Genomic DNA, 24,309 nt, shown 5'->3' on the forward strand with positions numbered 1-24,309 from the left:
GAATATAATGGGCTTCCTTTTTCTATCTTACTGGCTATATAGGACTTTTAAAATATGTTGAAACCGGTTTCTGTGGTCCTACTCTTCTTGTTCCACCAATTCACTAAACACGCATTGTGCTGGACAAGCCCACCTGATTTTAAATGAATACATACACATTCCACTCCTAAATATCTTCTATATACTAGACCATGTTATAGCAATGCAAAAATTGTTGGGTGTCATCATTGCACTGGTGTTACACAGAATAAAGTCCTCTTTAGCAGGTATTTAAAGGTGAAATGTCATAGCATCTGCAACTTATATTCAACTGGTTAAAGAAAATCATATAAATATATATACCACATTTGATTCCAAACATGTACACACACAGAGCATGACACAAGCGTGGCAAAAATGCTAATAACCAATTCGTCTAGAAGAAGGGTAAACAGGTGTTCATATTACTGTTTTCCGAAGGGTTTGACATTTTCAAAATAAAAAGATGGGGTAATAAAGGAACTTCCGCAAGGGTCCCCTCGTTTACTACCCTAAAACATACAACTGTCCCTTCCCAGGCCTATGTCCTAACCAAACCCAACCCCACCCCTTCTACTCTCCCCTAAAAGAGAATCAGAACAAGTTATTTAGCTGTTCTTAACTCAAACCGCGCAAACGTTGTGGCTCCTTAGGGTCTTCTCCTACTGCTCGAGTCCTTCTCCCTTCTCTCTCCTTGTCTAGTCATTCTTTGGGGACACTCAGACATTTACTGCATCTTTTCACGGCCTAAGCATTGAGAACCCAGCAAGAGAGTAAATACCCAGACGAAGAAGCTCTGGATGAAGAATTCTTTTGTAATTCCTACAGCACCCAGTTCAAAAAGCGCTTATTGAAATAAGGGTTTTTTTTTCAAACAAAGAAGGGCATGGGAACCACTGGTAAGCAACGAGGGAAAGGTCTCAAAGCTCAGTCTTTTTAGAAAACCTTCTCCAATCTCCTCATCTTTTTCTCCAACAGGTTAAACTCATCTTTCCCAACCTTCCAGACTGCCACGACTGTCCACTCCCTGACACAATGACATATTATCCTAGCGAGAATGGAAAAACCTGTTTCACAATCCCAAATAAAGCAAACCTAGAAGTGAGAATAGCCAATTCTCTTACATTTTATTTATATGACGTTACTCAACACAGTAATACACTGTCAACAATTTGCCGGGGGGAAAAAAGTACCTCTCAGTCATCTGTCTATGGAATATTCCTGCATGGCACTCTTTCACCAGTTTGAAACTAAGGGAGACCAGCCTCTGAATGTGTGTCCACTTTGGTTAATCAAGAGGCAGCTGTCATGTCAACTAAGACAACAAGCTGTGTCCAACAACAATACACTTTGGAAAAGTTGATTCACTAATAAGATACAATACAAAGGATACCTACTAAAAAATAGCAACGCTTCTTGAAATAAGACTCAAGTTGAAATTTTACAAATGTAAAACAGGAAAATTCTAAATCTATTTCATTTTTCTCACCTGAGTATAAGTCACAAGCCTGAAGAGATCCTGTAGTTCAAGCCTCCAAAAAGTAAGATCCAGAGAGGTTAAAACCCCCGATTCAAACACCCCACCACCGGCAAATTCAAGTCAAGCTAGGTTTAGAACTCATATACTCTTTCCAGGCTTCTCTACCCATGTTACCTCTCAATTTCAGAAACTAACTTTCTGAAGAAAAAAAAACACAAAAAGTTCTGTCTGAAAAAAGTAGAGGGGATGAGGAAGGGGAAGACTTAACTATAGTCAGCTATGCCACTAACCAGGTGTGTAAAATTAAGTAAACTATATCATCTAACGAATAAGGAGACTGAATTCAATTAGGTCTGAAGCCCTGGAGAGCTAGATAGAATACACTCTGATTCGTGAGAGTGGTATAAGTAATAGCTGTGTATTTAACACAAATTTGACTCAGTCACATTTTTTATACCAAACTTAGTTATAGCTTAGGCAATTTAAAAACAGTACTGTTAACTCAAACCACACCTTTTACCAAAATTTTCATAAATACAAAGAATCTCAAAATTCATTATCTACTATTACCTACATTTTGGCAGGACGTCCTTTAGCACAAAATTTAAACTTCAATCTGAAACCTATGTGAATGCCTATTTAAATATCCCAAAGAGTTTGGAAAGTTATACATTTCACAGTTATTTTCCATTCAGCATGGCACCCGCTATAGAAACATACTCACATCTTTAGAAATAGAAATCTTCAGAAATAGTCTGCACCAGCATCTCGTCAGAGGAAAGCCTGCCTTTGGCTCTGGGCTGCCATTTAGCCAGGCTAACAAGAATGCCTGGGGGAACTGTCCATTGTCACTGGGCTACCCATACCAGGAATGGCAAAGGCAAAAGGAAAAGGGAAGAGAAGAAACAGAAAAGAACGCAAGAGTGGGCGGGGGGAGGGAGTGGGGGGGGGGGAGGAAGGAAATCAGGAGAGTTAAAGAACACGGAAAAACAGAAAAACAGGAGAATAAACAAGAGCTACGGCCTGCCAGTGCCCCAGCGTCCACACGCCTCCGGACAGGCTGCAGACACCTTGAGGCGCTCCTGTCTGTTTTTCTTTTGTTCTGTTCTGGACAGAAAGTTTGCGCAGAGAGGACATGTTTACTTGTGCCTGCTCCTAGACTCTGTGTCAAGGATTGGGATTCCAACATATGAACGGTAACGCAGAAGGAGCTCTGATCCAAAATACACTAGACTGTTTACCGGGAATGTCCAGGACCTGACATGTTCCTAGTGACTCATCTTTCCAGAGCGTGGATCTCTTAACTCCACAAGAGCACCATGATCCAAAAAGATGTTTTAGCAAGTACTATGTATATTTATACAAATGCAACTCGGTGCTTTCAAACAACTGGTGCTGTCCAAAGACAACAAGGAAATACAGTCCTCCAACGGAAGGCATTTCCAGTCAGATCCTCAGGATGTCATGGCGGTCGATCCTCAACCACATGGGCCCCTTCCTCAGCAAAGCAGCTGAAACCTCAGACACAGAAGGAGCCCGGGATCTCATGCCATCATCACGTCCCACACACACGAGCAAACACTCTAGAGCTATTATAAGTCATGGTTTCTTTCACAGATGATCACTTTAAAAATCATTTTAAAGCCAATCTGTTGCTGGAAATATTTCTGTTTTTTAGAATTTTAAATGATCTTCTACTATTGAAAAATATGTCTTGAAAATATCTGCTGCTGATATGAGATGACTAAATAGGGTACTGATTCACTAAGCTTATGAAGTCCTTATTCTAAACTGCTAGTTAGGTGTTAACAAAGATATACATAAGGCACAGAGCAAACACCTCTGTTCAGAAAAATTAAATTCATAGCAGAAGGAATCTTCAGTTTGAACCCTTTAAAAGTGGGAGCAAACAAGGATTTTGGTACCTTTTTCATGAAAATAGAAGTCTGCAAGCACAGTAACTTCATCAGTTAACTAAGAGGCATAAAACAGATCACAGATTTCAAAGATAAAATCTAAAGAAAGGCTATGAATGGCATTTTATTTAAAAACACTTTTCACTTGTTGTTATCAGGTACCTGCATTTTTAGGCAATGAGCACGAAGACTGAAAAGTCATCACAAATTCTATTGGGGCAGAGCCTATTAAAAAAGATATTACACAATTTTTAAAAGATAAAAATTAGGAAAAGCTGAAGTATTATTGACACAAGGACAAAGCCGATGAAGGAAGTGTTGCCAGTATAACTAGCAAAGATTAATCTCTGGAAACATAAAAAAGCAAAAAATGATAATAATTACAGACTTTTAGAAAATGGACAATAGGTGCAATGAATGTATGATACATCAATATAAAAGCAGAAAGCTGTCAATGATAATGATAAGAAGTCTGGTGTAATTGTGAATATTATGAAAAGATTCAGTACTAACAAAAAGTGAAAGTCGCTCAGTTGTGTCCGACTCTTTGCAACTGTATAGTCCATGGGACTCTCCAGGCCAGAACACTGGAGTGGGTAGCCTTTCCCTTCTCCACGAGATCTTCTCAACCCAGGAATCGAACCGGGGTCTCCTGCATTGCTGGTGGATTCTTTACCAGCTGAGCCACCAGGGAAGCCCAAGAATACTGGAGTGGGTAGCCTATCCCTTCTCCAGGGATCTTCCCAACCCAGGAATTAAACTGGGGTCTCCCGCATTGCAGGCAGATTCTTTACCAACTTTTAATGAGTTGTACAATAACTAATAGAAATATTAAGCAAGCTCCCTAGTAGTCCAAATATCGCCCCATGCTTCTATCATGGAGATGAAAGCAGCAGCAGCAGATTTCTGTTGGGGTCAATTAATTTTCAGGTCTTCTGACGTAGATGCATGTAAGTTTGGAAAGTATGGAAAAGCATGCCCTTGGGACCCCTCCCTAACTCCTGAAGGAAAGAGGGCCAAGCACACTGCACACAGACTAATTCAAGGAGTCCTGGACTGCCTGATTGTGGAACTCAGAAGCATCACCCTACACGGAGGCCAGTCTTGATTAACAGGGCTTCCTTTGTGGCTCAGCTAGTAAAGAATCCACCTACAATGCAGGAGATCTGGGTTCGATCCCTGGGTTGGGAAGATTCCCCTGGAGAAGGGAAAGGCTACCCACTCTAGTATTCTGGCCTGGAGAATTCCATGGACTGTACAGTCCATGGGGTCACAAAGAATCAGACATGACTGAGTGACTTTCACTTTCACTAAGCTAAAGTACTCCTATGAGGCTTTACAGTTCTAACACAATGCGAAAAACTCAATCACAGCACTTTAGGGCCAGAAACACCTTGCTCCACCAAGCCCTCATTTTACAGGTGAGCGGCCTGCGGCACCGACTTGGACAGTCTGAAGGTTCTGTATGAGTGGGAACTAGAAGCCAATGGAAAGAATACAGAGCCCCCAAGCACAGCATCCAAAGAGGCAGGTACCCACTGATCATTATTAGGTATTAACACTATTCTAACCTCAATACTGGAGAAGGAAATGGCAACCCACTCCATTATTCTTGCCTAGAAAATCCCGTGGACAGAGGAGCCTGGTGGGCTGCCGTCCATAGGGTCGCACAGAGTAGGACACGACTGAAACGATTTAACAGCAACAGCAGCAACCTCAATACTCTTTCCACCAAACTTAAATAAGATCGGTCACAGCACAGAAAAGAGAACTAGAAGGAAAAGGAAGAAAGATGTGGAGGTAGGATCACAAAGGACATCCACGGGGGTCTTTGGCCGACCAGAAGCCAGCCGCCTGGCTGTCAGAGAATCAGAAATGTCAGGAGCTGGAGGACAGGACCCTCAAGAGATGTGGGAGGACAATGGTGGATGCTGCCAAGAGCTAGTGTGCTAAGTGTGCTCACTCTCTCAAGCACAGGACGTTTTTCAAAGGTATTGAGGGTGGAGGTGGGGAAGCGGGGACAAACTCTAAGATGGATGGAGGGTGGGATCACACAGCAGCACCTTCCTCTCCTCTGGTCGCTCAATGAAAACTAGCCCATGGACACTCTTGTCATGAAGACTGCCAAGCCCAGCCTCAAACTGTCAAGTCAAAAGAATCCAAAACTATCTCACAGATTTTGTTACAAAGACTCTATCAGATGTTTCAGTCTAGAAATGTCTGCAGATCTGAGTAGCAGATCACATGGAGTGCTTTTCAAAGTAATCAATAGTAGATCAAAAGTTAAGGTAGTCTCCATGAAATACAGTCTGAAACCAATTATATGGATGCTAAATCAACTCTAAGATTTAATGTTCAACCGTTATTGTATAAAAGAAGTTAGAAAATAAAAGAATTTCAAGAAAAAATTTAAAACTGATAGATGTGAAAAGCAAGGGAGACTTCGTGGCCTCAGCCCAGCTCTGCGGCCTCTGCTACACAAATGATTTGTTTCCTAATCCATAAAACACACCCATAATAAGCACTGCAAGTGCCTTCCAGGAATTTCATTTAAACTAGTTAACGATCAGAAAGCAATCTAAAAGTGTAAGCACTGCATGAATTCTGGACGTAACTTTGGAAAGGTATTTGATGTAAGTCAAGTAAGAGCATCTGGTGATTAATTTGAAGGATTCACCCAGAAATGAAAAGGAAAACTCATTAATTTTTCTAACAAAATAAGCTTGTGCTATTAACTAGTCTTGACATAACTACACACAGGTTTAGAACACTTAATACTTAAAACCTTTCATTTTTATCCTCCCATTCCTTACTCTTCACCTGTTTCTTTTCTATTTCCTTGCTTTCAGATAAGACTGTGTGCGCACTAAGTCGCTTCAGTTGTGTCCAACTCTTTGCAACCCTATGGACTATAGCCTGCCAGGCTCCTCTGTCCATGGGGATTCTCCAGGCAAGAATACTGGAATGGGTTGCCATTCCCTCCTCCAAATCTTCCCAAGCCAGAGATCGAACCCAGGTGTCCTACATTACAGGCAGATTCCTCTGTCCAGGAGCCTGGGATTTCCCAGGCAAGAATACTGGAGTGGGTTGCCATTCCCTCCTCCAGGGGATCTTCCTGACCCGGGGACCGAACCCAGGTCTCTTAGGTCTCCTGCATTGGCAGGCGAGTTCTTTACCACCATTGCCACCTGGGAATTCCCCCAAAATCTTACTATGTTTTCTTTTTCAATAAATTCACTCATATTAAAATGCATTGTCTCCGTTTCCAAAATACATCTACAATTATTTGCATTTTCCTTTTCTCACAATGCTCATTGTTATCTCACCTAAACTACTAAAACAGCCTCCGAGCTGGTCTCCCTGCCCACTGTCAATCCATTTCTCAGAGACAGCAGCTTGAATGATTTTTTTCAAATAAATCATGTCATAAAAAAATAAAATAAAATGCACTGTCAAATCTCACTTCTGGTCACCCCAACCTTGAGTCCATCTGACTCGTGGCACTCAGGAGTCTAATCTGGAATGCTTCCACAGCACCACCTGTTAGACTGCCCGGGCATCTCCATGACCCAACCCCTCCTCCTAAGTCCACCTCCTCTTTCACCTCCCCCCCCCACCCCAGCCTGGCAAAATAAACATATACTCTGCATAAGAACAGTGTGGTTGCTCTGCAAGAGCTGCTTTAAGAAGTCTCCTGGTATCTCCACTGCCTTCCTAGAGATTCCAGCACCGAAGTCTCTTCACTGGGAAACTACAGAGCCTCCAATGTTCCCCAAAGTCCACAAAATAGGGAATGGCCATGCCCTGGCTTACTCTTCATCTCCCAACGGGAACCTCATTCCTGTAACCAGGAGTCTCCTATGAGGCAGTTACTTTCAGAAGATGATCCTCATTTAACATTATCAGAACCCATTATGGACCCATGCTGCTGCTTCTAAGTCGCGTCCAACTCTGTGCAACCCCAGAGACGGCAGCCCACCAGGCTCCCCCGTCCCTGGGATTCTCCAGGCAAGAACACTGGAGTGGGTTGCCATTTCCTTTTCCAATGCATGAAAGTGAAAAGTGAAAGTGAAGTCACTCAGTCATGTCCAACTCTTCGTGACCCCATGGACTGCAACCCACCAGGCTCCTCCATCCATGGGATTTTCCAGGCAAGAGTATTGGAGTGGGGTGCCATTGCCTTCTCCCATAGACTGGCTTTAATTAAGAAAAGACCTACATCTCAATAAACAAATAAATAAAACACATTTATTTAGTGAGTTCTGACAATTATCTAATGTGCTACATCTTGCCCTATAGATATGTATTGAGAGGCACTTGGTTAGATTTGATACCCAAACATTCAGGTAAAGGGAGCAGCAAACAGTTTTGTCATTTAATAGCATCAGTAACATTTCAACATATTATACACAGAGACTTCTACTATTGGATAAGAACTCCAAACTGAGTTTTAACAGACTCTGAATTTTTGCAAACTATATGGAATTCTGAAGATACTCTCATTCAAAATTAATATAATCCACTTAAAATGTTGAAACCTCAGTTTTCCATACAGCAATCTTTAAATGAAATAATGTTGCAGAAATCAAAGGGTAGGTGTTACAGCTTGAAGAGGAGGGGAACAGGCGTAGAATCATGGAACTTTAGAAGAGATGACCAAATCCGGTGGTTCTCAAAACACAGTCCTTTGACCAGCAACTTCAGCATCACCTGGGAACTTTTAAGAAATGCAGACTATTAGGCCCACCCTAGACCTAATGAGTCAGAAACTCTGAAGTGGGGTCCATCAATCTGAGTTTTAACAATCCCTCAATGAAGTCTCCATACACTAAAGTTCGGAAACACTGACCCAATCCCACTACTCCACTGAAGAGAAAAGCAATGTGTCTGGCAACTTCCTTCAATTCTTACACCCAGTTAGCAACCAAGGTCACTGACAAAAATTCTCAATGCATCTTCAAAACGATTCTTAAGCTATTACATCTACATCCAAATAGTCACATGGGATCTTCTAAGCTGACCAGGTCTGATCTACTGCAAGCGTAACTCTTGTATCATTGCTTTAAACTTGTGGTGGTGGTGGTGTAGTTGCTAAGTTGTGTCAGAATCTTTGCGACCCCGTGGACCGTTAGCCCCCCAGGCTCCTCTGTCTATGGAGTTTTTCTCCAGGTAAGAACACTGGAGTAGGTTGCCATTTCCTTCTCCAGGGGAGCTTCCCCACCCAGGGATTGAACCTGGGTCTCCTGCACTGCAGGCAGATTCTTTACTAACTGAGCCAATACTTAGGCAGAAATGAATTTTTTTTTGTCATGAGCAATTCACACTTAATACCTAAGGAAAAAAAAAAAAAAGACTTCACATTATTGACCTGTCCATAAAATCAACAACTCAAATCTCATAGGCTTTCTTATTTGTTTAGTCCAGTGGGTTAACTTTTAGTACTGACAGCAGCAGTGGGTTTTGTCTTACAATCATTTGTGTTTTGGTTCAGGTTTGAGGGCAACAGCAGAAATTTATGGGGAGTCGTGGCTGATGGTTTGTTTTTGATTTGGGGGCTCCCCACCATTACCACCAAAGATATTTACACACCAAGGGCATTTGAAAAGCAGTCATAAAGGACTAAGAGACCAGAAACTGCTAAAAGATCCCCCTCAAAAAACTTCACATTTTATCTTGGAACGTAGCATTTGATTTTCTTTAAAAAACAGATTTCTGTTTTCAATTATACTTTACTTACCCTGGTTTAAAATTAGTTTTCAGGCTTTCCTGGTGGCTCAGTGGTAAAGAATCTGCCTGCCAATGTGGGAGACCTGGGTTTGATCCCTGTTCTGGGAAGATCCCACGTGCCAGGGAGCAACTAAGCCCACCCCCTAGTCCCCCACACCACAACTGCTGAGCCTGTGCTCTAGAGCCCACGAGCCACAACTACAGAAGCCCTGAGCCCTAGAGCCTATTCTCTGCAGCAAGAGAAGCCACGGGGATGAGAAGCCACAGCGATGAGAAGCCCGTGCACCGCAACTAGAGAGTAGCCCCCACCTGCCGCAACCAGAGAAAAACCTGCGCAGCAACGAAGACCCAGCACACCCAAAAATGAATACATTTAAAAAACAAAAACAGTTTTCATGTGTGCAATACACAGCAGCAGAATCACAGGAAGCTAGTCTGTGTCTCCCAGGAATGAGGACAGGGCTATAATCCAGCCACACGGAAGACCACAAGCTAGGTAAGTCTGATGCACAGCATCAAGAGCAGACTACAAGTACAAGACCACATATGGAGCTGCATCACCAACCCACCAATACAGCATCAACCATGTGAAAGGAGAGCTATGATTTCAGCCTTAGGGCTCTCGCTCTAAACAGATGTTTGATGTATCTCATACCTTTTCATATAAATATTTTAAAATCTGGTAGTGGTTATCTGCACAACTAAACATCTGTTTCTATTTACATTTTAAAATATTTTCTTTTGAGAAGTTTATAACTTGGGTGTTAGGATTATCACAGACTGAGATTTAGGAGTTTAAGAGATAAACGTTTCCATTCCTGTTTCTCAGATAGAAGCTGTTTTCTCAATGTCATGCCATACGAGAGATATTTTCAGTCCTCTTTTCAGACTCTATTAACATCTATAATTACCTTCGATTTCACAAACCATATTTCCTAACTAACATGGCTCAGTGCATGACTCATTCTTTGAGGAAGAATCACAGAACAAGTGTGCAAAGCAATAGAAACAACTACCTCAGTTTGACTTCCAACGCCCTCCCTGTGACCTGAACACCAAAGCTTTTTTGTGACTTTATTTTTCAAACTGTCATCAAATAGGGGTAACAATTCTTGCTATGTATCCTGCTACAGGAAAAGGAATCAAAGTCACTGCACTAAGGATAATGTCCCTGGAGAGACCGCATTCATCCCTTGGAAGAACTGTAAGTTACAGTGCAGTCACCGGGTCTCGGCCTCCTCTGTAGCTCCACAACATACCCTCTGAGGCTAAATTCAGGGGGTGAAATTATCTGAGCGTTCTTCCATTCACCAAATGTTCCTGGGCACTTGCCACGTGTCAGGCATCATGCAAGGACACTGGGGAAATAATGGCCAGCAAGACCAACATAACGCCTGCTCTCCACAGTACATCTAAGAAGTACTGGTTAAGCTCATGGGACTTCCAATCAGTGTATACACCAAGGATTCAACTCCATTTGACGTTCTAAATAATTACTCGAAACCATAATGACCCATCATCACTCCACTCTGCTCCTGAAAATGGGAGACCACGTGTACTCCATGAAAAGCCCACAGACCACAGACAGATGCTCGACAATATGGAGGCCTCACGTAGGTTAAAAATATCCTGGAAACACCTATGATCTATGAATGGCAAGCACAGTGTTATGCGCTATAAAATGAATCAAGATTTTTCTTTTAAAGGCAGAAAGCTGTAAGTTAACATTTACGTATCAAACACTAGACTCAAACGTAAGCAAATCCTCTGTACCTGTCCAGTGCAGCAGCCACCATCCACCTGTGGCTATTTTTAAACCAATGAGAACTTTAGTTCCTATGTCACACAGACACACTGAAAGTGGCTCACTAGCCTCAAGTGCTTAGTGGCTATCACTTCTAAGTCATAAATATATCGTTATAAATCATTCCTATCATTCTGGAAAGCTCTATGGGACAGTGCTACTCTATAAACACCTCTGTAATATTAAATCTGAAAGTTACAGTGTAATGAAATGTGATGATCCATCTGTACTCAGCTACGATACATAGAAGTCTGTCCATCAACAATATAGTGCCATTTCTTCCTTCCTAAGTAAGTCGAAAAATGGTAATATTGAACATCTCTCCCAGGGATCACAAGTAAACACTTGGTAAATTGAGAATGAAATTGGGAAACAAGTGAAAAGCTGAGTACGTTTAGTCCTGTCCTTTCTACTCCTTTTACTGGAATATGTTGGTGGTACCCTGTATTCTCTGTTCAGAGATGCATGGTTTCAGCCTAGCAGCAGAAGTGAGGACAGGAAAGAATGAAGATGAGTGATTAACCCAAACAATGCTACTCAAATTCAGTTTAGACTGACGTAATAACCGTGGATGCCCGCAGTGTGCCAGTGGTACACAAATAATCACCATTTCAACATTTCATAAGGTCAATTTAGTGGAGGTGTCCAACGCACAAACAAAAACAATATATGTTGTGAAAAAATGCACTGAGACACATCTGTGCAAGGAATGGAGGTGACACAGCAGGGTGTTTCCAAACACCTTTCAGGAAGAAACTGGGGCTTCCCTGGTGACTCAGACGATAAACAATCTGTCTGCTATGTGGGAGCCCTGTGTTCGATCCCTGGGTCAGAAAAGTCCCCTGGAGAAGGAAATGGCTACCCACTCCCCTATTCTTGTCTGGAAAATTCCATGAACAGAAGAGCCTGGCAGGCCCCAATTCAGGGGGTCAAAAAGAGTCGGAGATGACTGAGTGACTAATATTTTCACTTTCATGAGAAATTAAGAGTAATGTCCTAAAGGAGGTACCCTAGAAGCAAAAGGCAGAGCTGTCCACAGGAACCACAAGTGGTTTGACAATGCTGGATTAAAGTATCTTTGGTGGTCAACAGGGATGAGGATGACAAGCGAGGGAGGGAGATGGGGTTAGAGAGCTATGTCCATGCCAAAAATAACTTACACTCAGTTATATCAGGCTTGCCCTAGTGGTTATGTCTGTCTATAAGCTTCCCTAACCAAAACTGCAAGCCACATGAAGACTAGTCTCCGAAACTTGGTAAGTAATTTGGCTACATCTGCCATACAGCCAACAGTATTAGAAAGCAAGCATTAGTAGGAATACAAAGACATTTCTTTGTGACGCAGTACCACTTAATAAATGTGTATTGGTCACAAAAACATTGTAATTAGAACCCTCTGTTTTTAAGGATAAAACCTCTATTTCCTGTGAGTTTTATTTCTAATATTCTTAGAGAATATATCAAGGAACACATTTTCAAAACAAATAGATTACTTCCACATCTAAATATGCCCACTAAGACTTTATCTGACAGAAGAAAATGAAACAAATGAGAGAGAGAAGATACAGAAACAATACTTCGGTACTCCAGACCAGAGTAGTTGTTTTTTTTTTCCTCCTAAATTTTCAAGGCAAAACTTCTGCTACTCTGTATACTAACTACCTTGCACATTCTGCTACAACCAGCCAATGACCAGCAAAATTATATCGTGTCCAGCAACCTAAAGGACTTCTGTGAATGCTTGTGTAAGTCCTGGGAAATTATCTGCGTCTTCTAGACTCTTCACTTCCCTTTACACATATGTTCAAGTCTCAAAACAACTTCCATGGAATCAGTTCTCTCCAAATTACTGGGATCCCCTCTTCAAAGAAACTTAGGGAAAATGTTAGTAGCTGATATAGGTCTCAACGAATTCACCAGGTGATTCTTTTCCCTTTCATACAAGCAAAAATTTGCAAATAAAAATACATATATATTTATATAAATTGGCTAGTCCTTGGGCAAACACAAAACTATTCCTATTCGCACAAACACGTGCCATTTAGGTAAAGGTAGATTTCCAAAGTAACATACGTAATGACTGAAAGACTGGGTTTTGAAATCAGCTTGCCTGGATTCTAGTTATGGATCGTCACTGACCAACTCTTACTTAACCTCCTGAGCTTCCACTCCGTCACCTGTAAAATGGGGGTAACAGTTTCATCAAGAATGTCAGGGCATGCCAGCACATAGCTACCAGCATCTACTGACAGATCAACACCTGTTGGCTATTTCAGCTATTTCGTCCCTAAATATGGATGGTTTCACAGCTATCTATTCCAGCCAGCTAGTTCTCTAAGCTCTCAACCTTCCTTCATCAAAAACACTTAACGGAGGTTTAAACACACACACACACACACACACACACGTTCAGCCCTATTTGGATTTGGGTTCAACTGGTCTAGGATTGAGCCGGGCATCAGAATTCTTTCTAAACCGGTCCAGTTACTTACAACGTGCAGTCTGGATTAAGAACCACAGATAGGTCTCTATATGCCCACAGAGACTCACGCCTGCAGTCTGTTGATTTCCAACTGAAACAGCGCAGGCGGGCCCCCAGCCCGGATGGAGCAGGCTCGCCTGGATGCTGCGACGACGAACTCAAAAGTGTGGTGGGATTTACACCCACGCCCGCACACCGCTCACGAGGACCAACTCCCACGAACTCCACCAGGTGGGGCCTGGACACCCGGCGCGGTCGGGATCTGTCTGGGGCACACGCCCCCTCGCCCCTTCGGCGACAGTACCCCTCGGGCGCCTGGCCCTCCGGACGCGTGCGTCACCGCGCCCCGGCCCCCTCCCGCCCCCGGCACGTGACTCGACACGCGCCAGCTGCACGCGGGCTCCATCAAAACAAAAACAGAGAGGGCCGGCCGGCCGGCCTGGCGGCGGGGAGCGCGCGGGGGCGGCGGGCGCGCCCCCGCTGCCGCTACCGCGCCTCCGCTGCCCCGAGCGCCGCCAAGGCCGCGCGCCCCGACCGGCCGGGGGCGGGAGGGCAGAGGGCACCACCCTGTTTACAGCCCTCGCTCCGGGCCCGGGCCCCGCCCGGAAACGGTCTCCCGGGAAAGGGCCCTGGCGTGCGCACCCACCCGCGGCCCGGACGTCGGCGCTGGCGTGGGAGGCTCGGGCCGCCGCTCGGAATAAAGCCGCGTCGCCACGGAGCCGGGGCCCCGGGCCCGCGCGAGTCTCCGCTCCTCCTCAGCGCGCCGCCCACGGCTGCTTCGTGTCAGCCCCCGTCACGACTCTGCTACGCACTTCACCCCCCAGCTCTCGTCTCCGGCGCTTCCGCAGACCCTCCTCACGCGGCCGCCTCCTCCCGGCCCCCCGTACTCCCCGGCGATCGGGCTGCGGACACTCCCGCACTTCGGGACCCCCGCGCTGCTCCTACCCCGGGGAGGGAGTACATCGCCCGTCTCGGACCACCCCCCACCATCTTCCGCCCCAGGAGGGAGGGTAGGGTGGCCATGAGCTGTCAGAAGCCCAGTTTTCCACATGACGAACATCATCTTCACCCTTACACATCCCTACTCCCCCTTCAGCCTAGCTTCGAGATGAATCAGATATTTAAAGCGGGGTGGGGAGGGGTTGTCTTCATTTTTCTCCCTGGTCGCAAAAAAAAAAAAAAAAACCAAAACAACGCAGCTCTGCCGATCCGCTCGCTTTTAAGACTCCCCACGCCATCCCATCAAATGCAACTTACAAAATAGAAATGCCCACCACACACCTGCTACGCCACCCACCCTCTCGGAACCTGGAGACCCACCCAGCTCGCCTTCTGGAACCTGCGCCTGGGGTAGGGTGGGAGCGGTGCCGTCCGGTTCCCTAAAGTAAGAGGGAGTGAGAGGGAGATCAGGCACCCCCCCCAGCCCCGCCCAAGAGCGCGATCCTCCGGTCCCCCAACTCGAGAGCGCAGCTGGGCATCCTCCGTCCCTCCCGGTGGAACGAGGAAGGTAGCCAACGGCCTGGGTGCTGGGGGGTGCTGTTTTTCCCCTTTAGAACGCAGACGCCGCGTCCTCTGTGAACACCCCCACCCCCGTCGCCTTATTTCTGGTGGTCAGCAAAGGTGGGGTTGGGGGAAGACAGGACCAAGTACTCTCGAGGTTCCGGGATGTGACTCTCCACGGAGTGAAGAGGTGGAATCTCGAAATGGAAACAGTCTTCCCCCCCTCCCTCCCCTCCTCCTCCTCCTCCTCTTCTGTTTACCTCAAGTTTGAATTTTATCTGCGCAACATTAGCTGGAATGCGGACATTGAAAAACACACACACACACACTCTCTCTCAACCCGGCAGCAGCTCCGGAGGAGCCATGTGGCATCAAGCCACCTCAAAGGGGAAAAAAGTGCTCTTAGCAACACAAACATGGCGAAATCGCCTCGGCATTCCCGGCTAACGCCACCACCCCTACCTTTCCTCGCCCGGCTAGCCAACATCCCGGCCGGGACCTGCGGGCCCTTCCAGGGAGAGGCGAGGGGCCCCCGGGGAGTCCCAGGGTGGGACCGCGGGGCGTGCGAAAAAGGAAATAACCGGAGTCCACAGTGGAAATCTGTCTGCTAGACCATCGAGCCCGCCGCCTCGCAGCAGTGAGGGGATGCCTCTTTTCATCTCGAGAGGTCCAAACGGAGAACAAAATTCCCATCCCAAAGTCCTGCTGGGCCGGCTTTCCCCACCCTCCAGAACTTACCTTGGGGCTGAACACAAGCTGCCGCTTTAATCCCTTTCTCTTTCCTTCCTGCGGAGCGAGACGCAAGGGGGAAAACGATGCGCATGTATATTTGTAGAGCACAGTCTTCTAGAATTCCCCTTTGATCATCAGGAAGAGCGATGGAGGCTTCGGAGACAGGTGCAGTGCTGGCCGAGGCTGCCGGCTAAAAGTTGTTCTCTTGGCTGTGGGCGGCGGGGGTCCCGCGGCCGGGGCTGAGGACCGGGTCTCCCTTCCCCCCCGCCGGCGTCGCCCACTTCCCGCGGGGAGCTGCTGCGTGCGGCTCGGTTGCAGGGGAGGTGGCGTAGTTTCTCTTCCTCCCACCTCTTCTCACTCACTTGTTTTTGTAGCCGTGGGCTCCCCTAATGCTTTCCTCTCCACAATGTTGTTTCATTATATCATGTCCATCATGTGACACCGGAGAGGCCTCTCTATGGAAACTTAAAGGGCCTCCCACGTGACTGCAGTAGCAACAACAGCAGCGGCAGAACTGGCGGCGGCGGCCGCAGCCGTTCGTACCACCACCACCACCCACCGAGAGCCCCTCGCAGCATCCCGGAGGGGCTCCTGGCGCAGCAGAAGCCCAGATAAGCGAGTCACAGCATCCGGGAGCTGTGGCGTCTGTGCGTGCGTGTAGCCTTTGCTCATTACATAGGAAACCGAACAGAAGGAGCGTCCATAAATCCTTTCCTACAGTCACAAAACCCACGCTCTGTTAAAATGACATTTCGTGGCTCCTACTTTATTTTCCCCTAGAGCAATGAGTTTTCTATCAGGTCTGATTAAATTTTACCGAGGCAAAAAGAAGAACCGGACTTGTCCCTCTGCGAGTTCAGCCAGTTCTTGGGTGGCTCAGAAATGACAAAACAAAAATAACAGAAATAGAATCAGGCATTTGATACATAATTACCATCATACCAGCTTTAAAGCTTTTCTGGAATCAACATTCCTCCGGTAACTGTGTTGATGATGCTTGCAAGGAGCCAAATGCAATGCAGTTTTTCTCTTCCGCAGCTATATTAGGACTTTGTTGCTGACAACAGTAAAAACTTGTTTGTGTCAGGAAGTGAGGTACGACGATATGACCTGGAAGGTACAGACAAAACCAAAGTGGCAGCTTTTGCATTACTTTTCTGACCGCATTCTTTCAAATAGAAGCAGCTGATCTGCTGTAAAATGCGTAGTGTGTTTGGTGGGAAATCAAATAATCAGAAAAAACCACATTTTTCCCCTTAATCATAGTGGACGTGCTAGACGCTAGAAATTACGTATAGATTTATATATATGTTTGTATACAGAGAAGTCTGTGCCTTTATATGATATTTTGAACCAATAACTTTGTCATCATTTCTAGCATTTAACTGAAGCATTTAACAGACACTTTGAAAGACTTAAGTCCAGTTATGTGTGAATCCATAACATCAGTTTTTAGAGCCTTCGGTTTTATTGAATCACAATCCCCAATCCTAAATCTCTGCCTTAAAGACTGGATCATAGGATTTTATCCTGCAAATCCAAGCTAAACGGCTCTTTTGATGTTTTAGTTCATGCTTTTCAATTTATAAGGAAAACTCCCTGTTGGATTGGCAGCATTATGAAAAACTTCATAGGAAACTGAAGAGTGGGGTGGAAGATCATGTTTTCTTTGCCTTGACTGTATCTCTTTCCACCTCATCAGTTTCCCTCTGATTACCAGCCATGATGCATGATCTCCACTACATCCCTTCTGATTGCTTAATATGTCCCTCAATATTTACCTTACTGTCTAACGCCTAATTCTCCCATCCCTTTCCCCTTTCCTGCTTTTGCCTCCCAATTCACCCTCTGCTGCCTAGATACTTAGCTAAGGCCTCCCCAAATTCTCCCTCCCAGTCCTTCCAAAGCAGGTCCCCTCCCCTTCCCAGCTCGGTCTCCCTTCTCTGCAACTCTACCTCCTTACCTTTCTTTGACCTCCTTTATTCTCCTTCACAGTCTGGCCCTCGACTTCTCGGCCTCTTCTTCCCCTTCTTCCCCTGCAATGACCTGCCTCATCTGGGGTCTCCTTCACACCCTTCTCTTTGGCCCCATCCCTTCTGACGCCGAACCCTCAGCTTTCCTCACGGGCTTGGCCTGGTCGGCTTGAGCCTGATTTTGTTCCCATGCCCCTGGGCTGGGAAAAGAGTGTGTGGTGCAAAGCGGGGGCAAGCATCCCCCTCGGCGGTGGCCCCTGCCTGGTTCCCCTCCGCCCCTCCCGAGTCCCGGTTGCGGCGCTTCCTGGGCGGATGGTTGGGACTTGCTGCGGCAGCTGCGGTTCTGCTGTGTCATGCAAGAAGGAGGCGGCGGCGGCGGCGGCGGCCGGAGCTGGAGGGGGAGGAGGGGAGGAACCTGATCTCTCCGGTAGCGAAGGGCTGAAGGCAAACACCGAGTTCCCCCAGAGCCGCCCGGGAGCAGGGAGGGCTCCGCCACCCCGGGGGGCCCTCCCCGCGGGGCAGATGGTAAGTGGGGCGGCGCAGGTGGTCGCCTTGGGAAGGGAGCGTGCAGGGGGTTAGGTGGGGAGGCGGGGAGAACTAGGAATCACCCTGGCCAAACTGAAGGAGCCCAGTGCCCAGCTGAAAGGGACCCAGGCCACAATAAGGATGACCAGTGGCAATAGTTACCGTTCGAATAACGCCCCGCAGGTGACCCAGGCTACACAGAGGAGTAGTGCATCCTGAACCAAGGACCCAGCTAGAGGCAATGTTTCAGAGTTAGAAAACCATCATCCCATCAGCCCTGGCGCTTTAGGGTACAGCTGAGTAGCAGAAGTCGACATACACCCTATTCCTATATAGCCTGACTGAGCCTTATGGGTTGTCTTGTTTAAAACTAGGAAAGGGTATGGAAACCTGCCCAACCTCACTTTAGCCACAGACATAATGCTCTTGGCCAGTGGCCTTGGACAAACAGCCTCTGGTGCAATTAAACAATCAATAGGAATAATAGCTTCTTTCCCTTCGCCACCCTCCTTTCCCAAGCAGCTCCAACCAGGGTAATTTATTCTGTTTAAAGGAGAAAGAAAACTATGCCTTATGGTTTCTCTCCCACCTTACCCTCTGTCAGCCTCAGTCCTGCTACACAAACTGCCCACCCCAGTTTCGGACTATGGTTTACATTCGATGAGGGGACTGTCTAAAGCCTGAAGAATTTTCACCTCTGCTGCCCTTTACTGGGAGGGGATTCAGAAACGTAGAACTAAAAGCAGTGAACATGGGGACATGGGGACAGGCTGGGCATGTAGGAAAATTGCTTCTTTTCCCTGAGTGCAGTTCTCAGGACAACTTAACAGAAACACACACATATATTTTATATATATATATATATGTATATATATTATTCTTGTCCATTTTGCTCCTGGAAATCAAAGCACTTTCTGCAACATCAATTTTTTTTTTTTTAATGTCAGTCATACATTAGCAGTAAGGGGTTGGCGGGATTAACTGAAAGGCTAATGACTGTCTCAGAAGCACATGCTGTTGCTAGGGAACTCAAGCTCGTCCTGCTTTCTAATCACTCGTATGTTACGTGGAAATCAAACTTCTCAGGGTGTTATTAAAATGAATGGCATTTGGTTAAAGGAGTTCTCGCTTGTGTTGTAGCATCCTGAATTATTATCGACTCCCTCACACCCACATATCTTGTTTTCCTAATTTGATTTCTGTATGTGCGTCACTGCCAGGGACACGCAGACTAGACCAGTCAGGTTCACTTCCTGTTTCTCAGAACTGGTTTATATTTGGTCTCGTAGCTTTAGCTGGTAAAATATTATCAAACTGATACTCTTGGAAAGAAATCTGTGCTTGCCGTGAAAACCAATTATTCCAATTAAATTCTAATTCCCATAGACAATGTAATAATTTGAGGAATAAGGTATACTGCCAATTGCCATTTGAGAAAACCATTCTTGAAATGTAAAGCCTAGAAAAACCCATCATCTTTATTTCTTTTACCCAGAATCTTCATTCCTCATCATTAGAACTAAAACAAACTCAATTTGAGGGCAGATTTAAGTGTGATATTTCTAAAATAAAGCTAAAAAGAAAATACACACTGAAGCTGGGGAAATCATTTAGACTAAATAAGGCATAGAACTGAATAGAATCCAGGCCCCAGAAGTACAAATAAGCTTGGGCTAGCGTTGGGGCACTCAGAGAACAGAGTGTGATTACGAGGCTACAGTACAAGTAGAAGCCCATCTCTCTGTACTAATTGTCTCTTTTGCCAGTTCTCCTATGTCCCTGGATAAGACAGCCTTGCTTAGTTTTCAGTTCCTTCCTCTTTATAATAAGAACATCAAAAAAGGCAATATCATAAAGATAAACACTATGCAGTTAGATAGGTTCTGATGTAGATCATTTGTTTGGATGAAAGATAATAGGGTATCTATAGCATTGAGGAGAGACCAGCCAACTGAGAGTTAGGAAATTTTAATAGGCTGGATGACCTTGGGTGAGCTAGTACAAGTCTTCTCCTATCTGTTTCCTCATGGAAGCTAAACAGAAATGCTGGGCTACAGAATCTTTAAGATTCTTTCCATTTACAAAACTCTGTTTTGTACTGAACTCACTGCATAATAATTTCAATTTTAGCTGAATTTTGCAATGTTAAATTTTGGCACTGAAATTTTAAGACCTATCCATAGAAGCCTTGGAGGAAGTTATAATGGGAAAGAGTATGCTATTGACACATCACTTTATAGTGTCAGTTGCCAGACAAATAAAATTTACCTGACTCCCAAAGTACTTAACTCTGCTTACTTTCAGGTGTTGTAGAAGGAACAGGATGAAAGGTAGAAAGGATGTAAAAGTGTATCAAAAGCCCCTTCATTCAATTGAGATTTATTTAACCCAAAGTACTTTGATGAGCAAAATGGTGGAATGATGAATAAAGGCTCTTAAAGAATTACATGATTATCTGAACTCTCATGGAGTTACAGGCAAAAATATACCTAGATTTTTAAAATTTTCAGGCTCAAGATGTTAAGAAGTAGCATGAAGAAATGTGAGATTTGTGCCAGACAGAGAAGATCTGACTTTGAAACCCAACTCTTCCACTCTCTTTATTCATTATTGAGTGCCTGCTGTGTGTCAGGTACCGTGCTAGGCACTGGGAATACAAAGATGAATAACACAGTCTCCTCTGAAGGATCTTGTAGTTTAATGAGGAGACAGATAAGTACAAAATTGATCACACAATACTAGGATGTTAGCAATACAGGAGCTCACTGGAAAGGAATACACTTAACCTTCACCTTGCATAGTCACGGTCCCTAACCATAGAAAATGAATTTAGAGAGGAGATCTGAAGCATAAATAGAGTAATCCAGACAAGTGGGCAAGTCAAAGAGAAATGTAGACCAAGCAAAGAAAGTGTTATGTGTAAAGTCCTGAGGGTAAGAAGGTGTGCCCATAGAGTTGAAGGTGAACGGCAGAGCCCAGCAAGTAATAGATTCTGTCTTGTATGAATGCATAGCAGAACCCAGAAAGATCAGCAAGGTCTTGTATTATGAAAAGTCTTATATATCCTCCTAATAAGTTTCAACTTACCCTAAAGCCAGTGGAGAACTACTGATGAGTTTTAAGGAGCATAGTGAGGCAATCAAATGTCCATTTTATAAAGTTCACTCCAGTTTGGAGAATTTATTAGTGTGAGCAACACAATAAGCAGGGAGACAAGCTCAGAGGCTGTTTCAGCATTATTGGGATAGAAATGATGGACACCTAAACTAAAGCAACAAGAATAGAAATGGAGAGAGGAGAAGGATTCAAGAGAAATTGAAGGTATAGAACAAACTGAATTTTATTATTGATTTTGTCTGCAGGATTCAGGAACAGGAGAAGATATACAGCTCAGATAAATGGAAAGATGGTGGTACCATTTGCCAAGATGAAGAGATATAGGTTGAGGAGGGAATTTAGTTTAATTTGAAACATGGTGTTTGAAGTATCCATAGGATATCAAAATGAAGCTTTCTATTACATAAATACATAGGGGAGTCGAGAGCTCGAGAGAGAGATGTGCTGGAATCGTCAGAATGAGTGACAGTCCATGGAAGTAGATGACATCTTCAAGATAAAATGTATAGAGTAAGAAGAGAGAAAGACCTCTTCTGAAACCTTATGGGAATGCAAACATTGAAAAAAATGAGGGAAAAAAGACACAAGAAAGAACATCCAGAAAGGTAGAAGGACCAGGAACAAGTGGTTTCGGAGAAGTCAAGAGAAATTGGCAATAGTTTGAAATGCTAGAGACAGGTGAAGAAAAATAGACAGAAATTCCTTGGTTTTAACAACAAGGTCAGTGTTATGTTCAGAAAGAAGGAGTTTATTAGGAAAAGGAGATAGTAACCAGATTGCAGTGCACTGAGGAGTGGATATGAGTAGAGGAGGTAGATAGAGAAAGTTCTTTGTAATAAGAAGGACTAAAAACTAAGTAGGGAAGGAAAATGAAAATATCAGGAAGAGAAAATCATGATCTGTGAGGTTAAGGATGCATAGGAAAAGAAGGAAATAATATAGTAATATGAAATTCTGGATACTTTTGGGCTTCTTCAAATTGAATGACATCAGTTTATTCAGTTCAGTCACTCAGTCGTGTCTGACTCCTTGTGACCCCATGCAGCACACCAGGCCTCCCTGTCCATCACCAACTCCCGGAGTCCACCCAAACCCATGTCCATCGAGTCGGTGATGCCATCCAACCATCTCATCCTCTGTCGTCCCCTTCTCCTCCTGCCTTCAATCTTTCCCAGCATCAGGGTCTTTTCAAATGAGTCAGCTCTTCACATTAGGTGGCCAAAGTATTGGCGTTTCAGCTTCAACATCATTCCTTCCAATGAACACACAGGACTGATCTCCTTTAGAATGGACTGGTTGGATCTCCTTGCAGTCCAAGGGATTCTCAAGAGTCTTCTCCAACACCACTGTTCAAAAGCATCCATTTTTCAGTGCTCAGCTTTCTTTATAGTCCAACTCTCACATCCATACATGACCACTGGAAAAACCATAGCCTGACTAGACGGACCTTTGTTGGCAAAGTAATGTCTCTGCTTTTTAACATGCTGTCTAGGTTGCCATCCACCATTTGCTCAAGCCAAAAAGCATGTAGATATTCACGGTTCTTCTCCTTTTCCTCCATTCTCATGGCTCCTCCATAAAGAATTTAGGTCCACTTTAACCCTCAAAAACATTTCCCAAATCTGTCTTTTTCTCTCCACTGCCACCACCCTAATACAGACATCATCTTCTGGGCTCCTGTAATAGCTTCTAATTGGTTTTCCTATTTCCACTTTTGCCTCCTCTCTCCACAACGCAGCTAGAGTGACATAAATCATAAAACATAGATCGTATCACTTCTGTCTTAGAATCTTTCCTTGTCTTCTGATTACACTTGAAATAAAGTCCAGACTTCTTTGCCAGGCAGAAAGCCTTCTGTGGCATCCCAGACCACCTCTCTTTGATTTCTTCTCCTACCACTCTCATCTGACTCCAACTGCAGTGGTCTTTTTTTTTCTATTCCTCGAATGCCTTAGATTTGCTCTTGTATTTAAAGGACTTCACCTAGATATTTCCTTTTCCTAGATTTGATTATTCTAATCTTTGCTTAAATGTCATCTCCTCAAGCAGGTCCACCCTGACCACCTGGCTGAAAGTACCCTTCCTTGCCCCTTCCTACCCATCTTAGTAAGGCTTTATTATTGTGTGTTTCTATTCTTATAAATGAGAACCCTTCTAAAATGTAAACCCCATGAGGATTCCTGGCAGATGGTAGGTACTTAAAAATGTTCACCGCGTGTTTATAGAAGGCAAAAGAGAAGAGCAATTAATTATGAGAAGCTAGAGGCACCAAGGACCACAGCCTGATGTGGTTCAGGAATGACCAGTGATGGTGATTAATAGACTTTTAAGGTTCCAGATGTGGAAGAGTTTTTAGCTGTGTCACCCTGGACATTCATATTCTCTGAGCTTTATTTTGGAGTTAATAATAACACGTGCCTCATAAGGCTGTTAGGAAAATTAAATGACATAGCATAGATATAGGTATAAGCAGTCTTGAGCTATTTTCAGGTAGTCAGGACTTCTGCGAATCAATTCATAATTTCTACACTGAGCTTTTCATATGGGCTTCCCTATAATGGAGTTAACAGTTGAAGTAGCATTGACATGTATACACTCCCACGTGTAAAACAGAGAGTGGAAAGCTTCTGCATGGCACAGGGAGCTCAGCTTGGTGCTCTGCGATGACCTGGGTGGGTGTGATGTGGGGAGGGAAGCTCAGGAGGGCGGGGGTGCATATAGTAAAGTAAAAATAAAAAATAAATAAATAAATAAATAAAAAGAAAAATAAATTTTTTAAAATTGAGGATTACTTCTTATTGGGGAAAATTTGGTAAAATTCTGAGTTTTAAAAATTACTAGGATTCTGAAAGAATATGGAAATTGGATAATTTAAGAAGAAATCAGAGCACTGCTACAAATCAATAAGAAAAACATCAAAAATGCCCATGAGACTGGGTAAAAGGTATGACAGCAGTTAAGGAAACACAAATAGGTCTTTAAAATATGCAAAAGTGCTCAGCCTTTCTAATAACAAGTAATATGCAAATTACAAC

At 44.4% G+C, this 24,309-nt stretch overlaps 1 protein-coding gene and 1 long non-coding RNA gene across 6 annotated transcripts in view; one reads left to right on the forward strand and one right to left on the reverse strand.

Annotated features, from left to right (window-relative positions):
- Positions 1–17,710, reverse strand: part of LOC120877367 — a 78,416-nt gene extending 60,706 nt beyond the window's left edge. For 3 of the 4 annotated variants that reach the window (XR_005724319.1, XR_005724321.1, XR_005724318.1), the window contains exons 1-2: positions 17,623–17,710; positions 15,666–16,769 (exon numbers count right to left, since the gene is read on the reverse strand). This is a non-coding gene — a long non-coding RNA (uncharacterized LOC120877367). The remainder of the gene's footprint in view (positions 1–15,665; positions 16,770–17,622) is intronic. The other variant, XR_005724320.1, reaches the window with a different exon arrangement.
- A 275-nt stretch (positions 17,711–17,985) lies between these two features.
- MKLN1 (muskelin 1) overlaps positions 17,986–24,309 on the forward strand; it is a 367,056-nt gene continuing 360,732 nt past the window's right edge. Inside the window, exon 1 of one of the 2 annotated variants that reach the window (XM_040259653.1) lies at positions 17,986–18,157. The gene's annotated coding sequence lies outside the window, so the exon portion shown is untranslated. The remainder of the gene's footprint in view (positions 18,158–24,309) is intronic. The other variant, XM_040259651.1, reaches the window with a different exon arrangement.

Source organism: Oryx dammah, unplaced genomic scaffold (genome assembly GCF_014754425.2).
Source record: "Oryx dammah isolate SB20612 unplaced genomic scaffold, SCBI_Odam_1.1 HiC_scaffold_18, whole genome shotgun sequence".
Lineage (NCBI taxonomy): Eukaryota > Metazoa > Chordata > Mammalia > Artiodactyla > Bovidae > Oryx > Oryx dammah.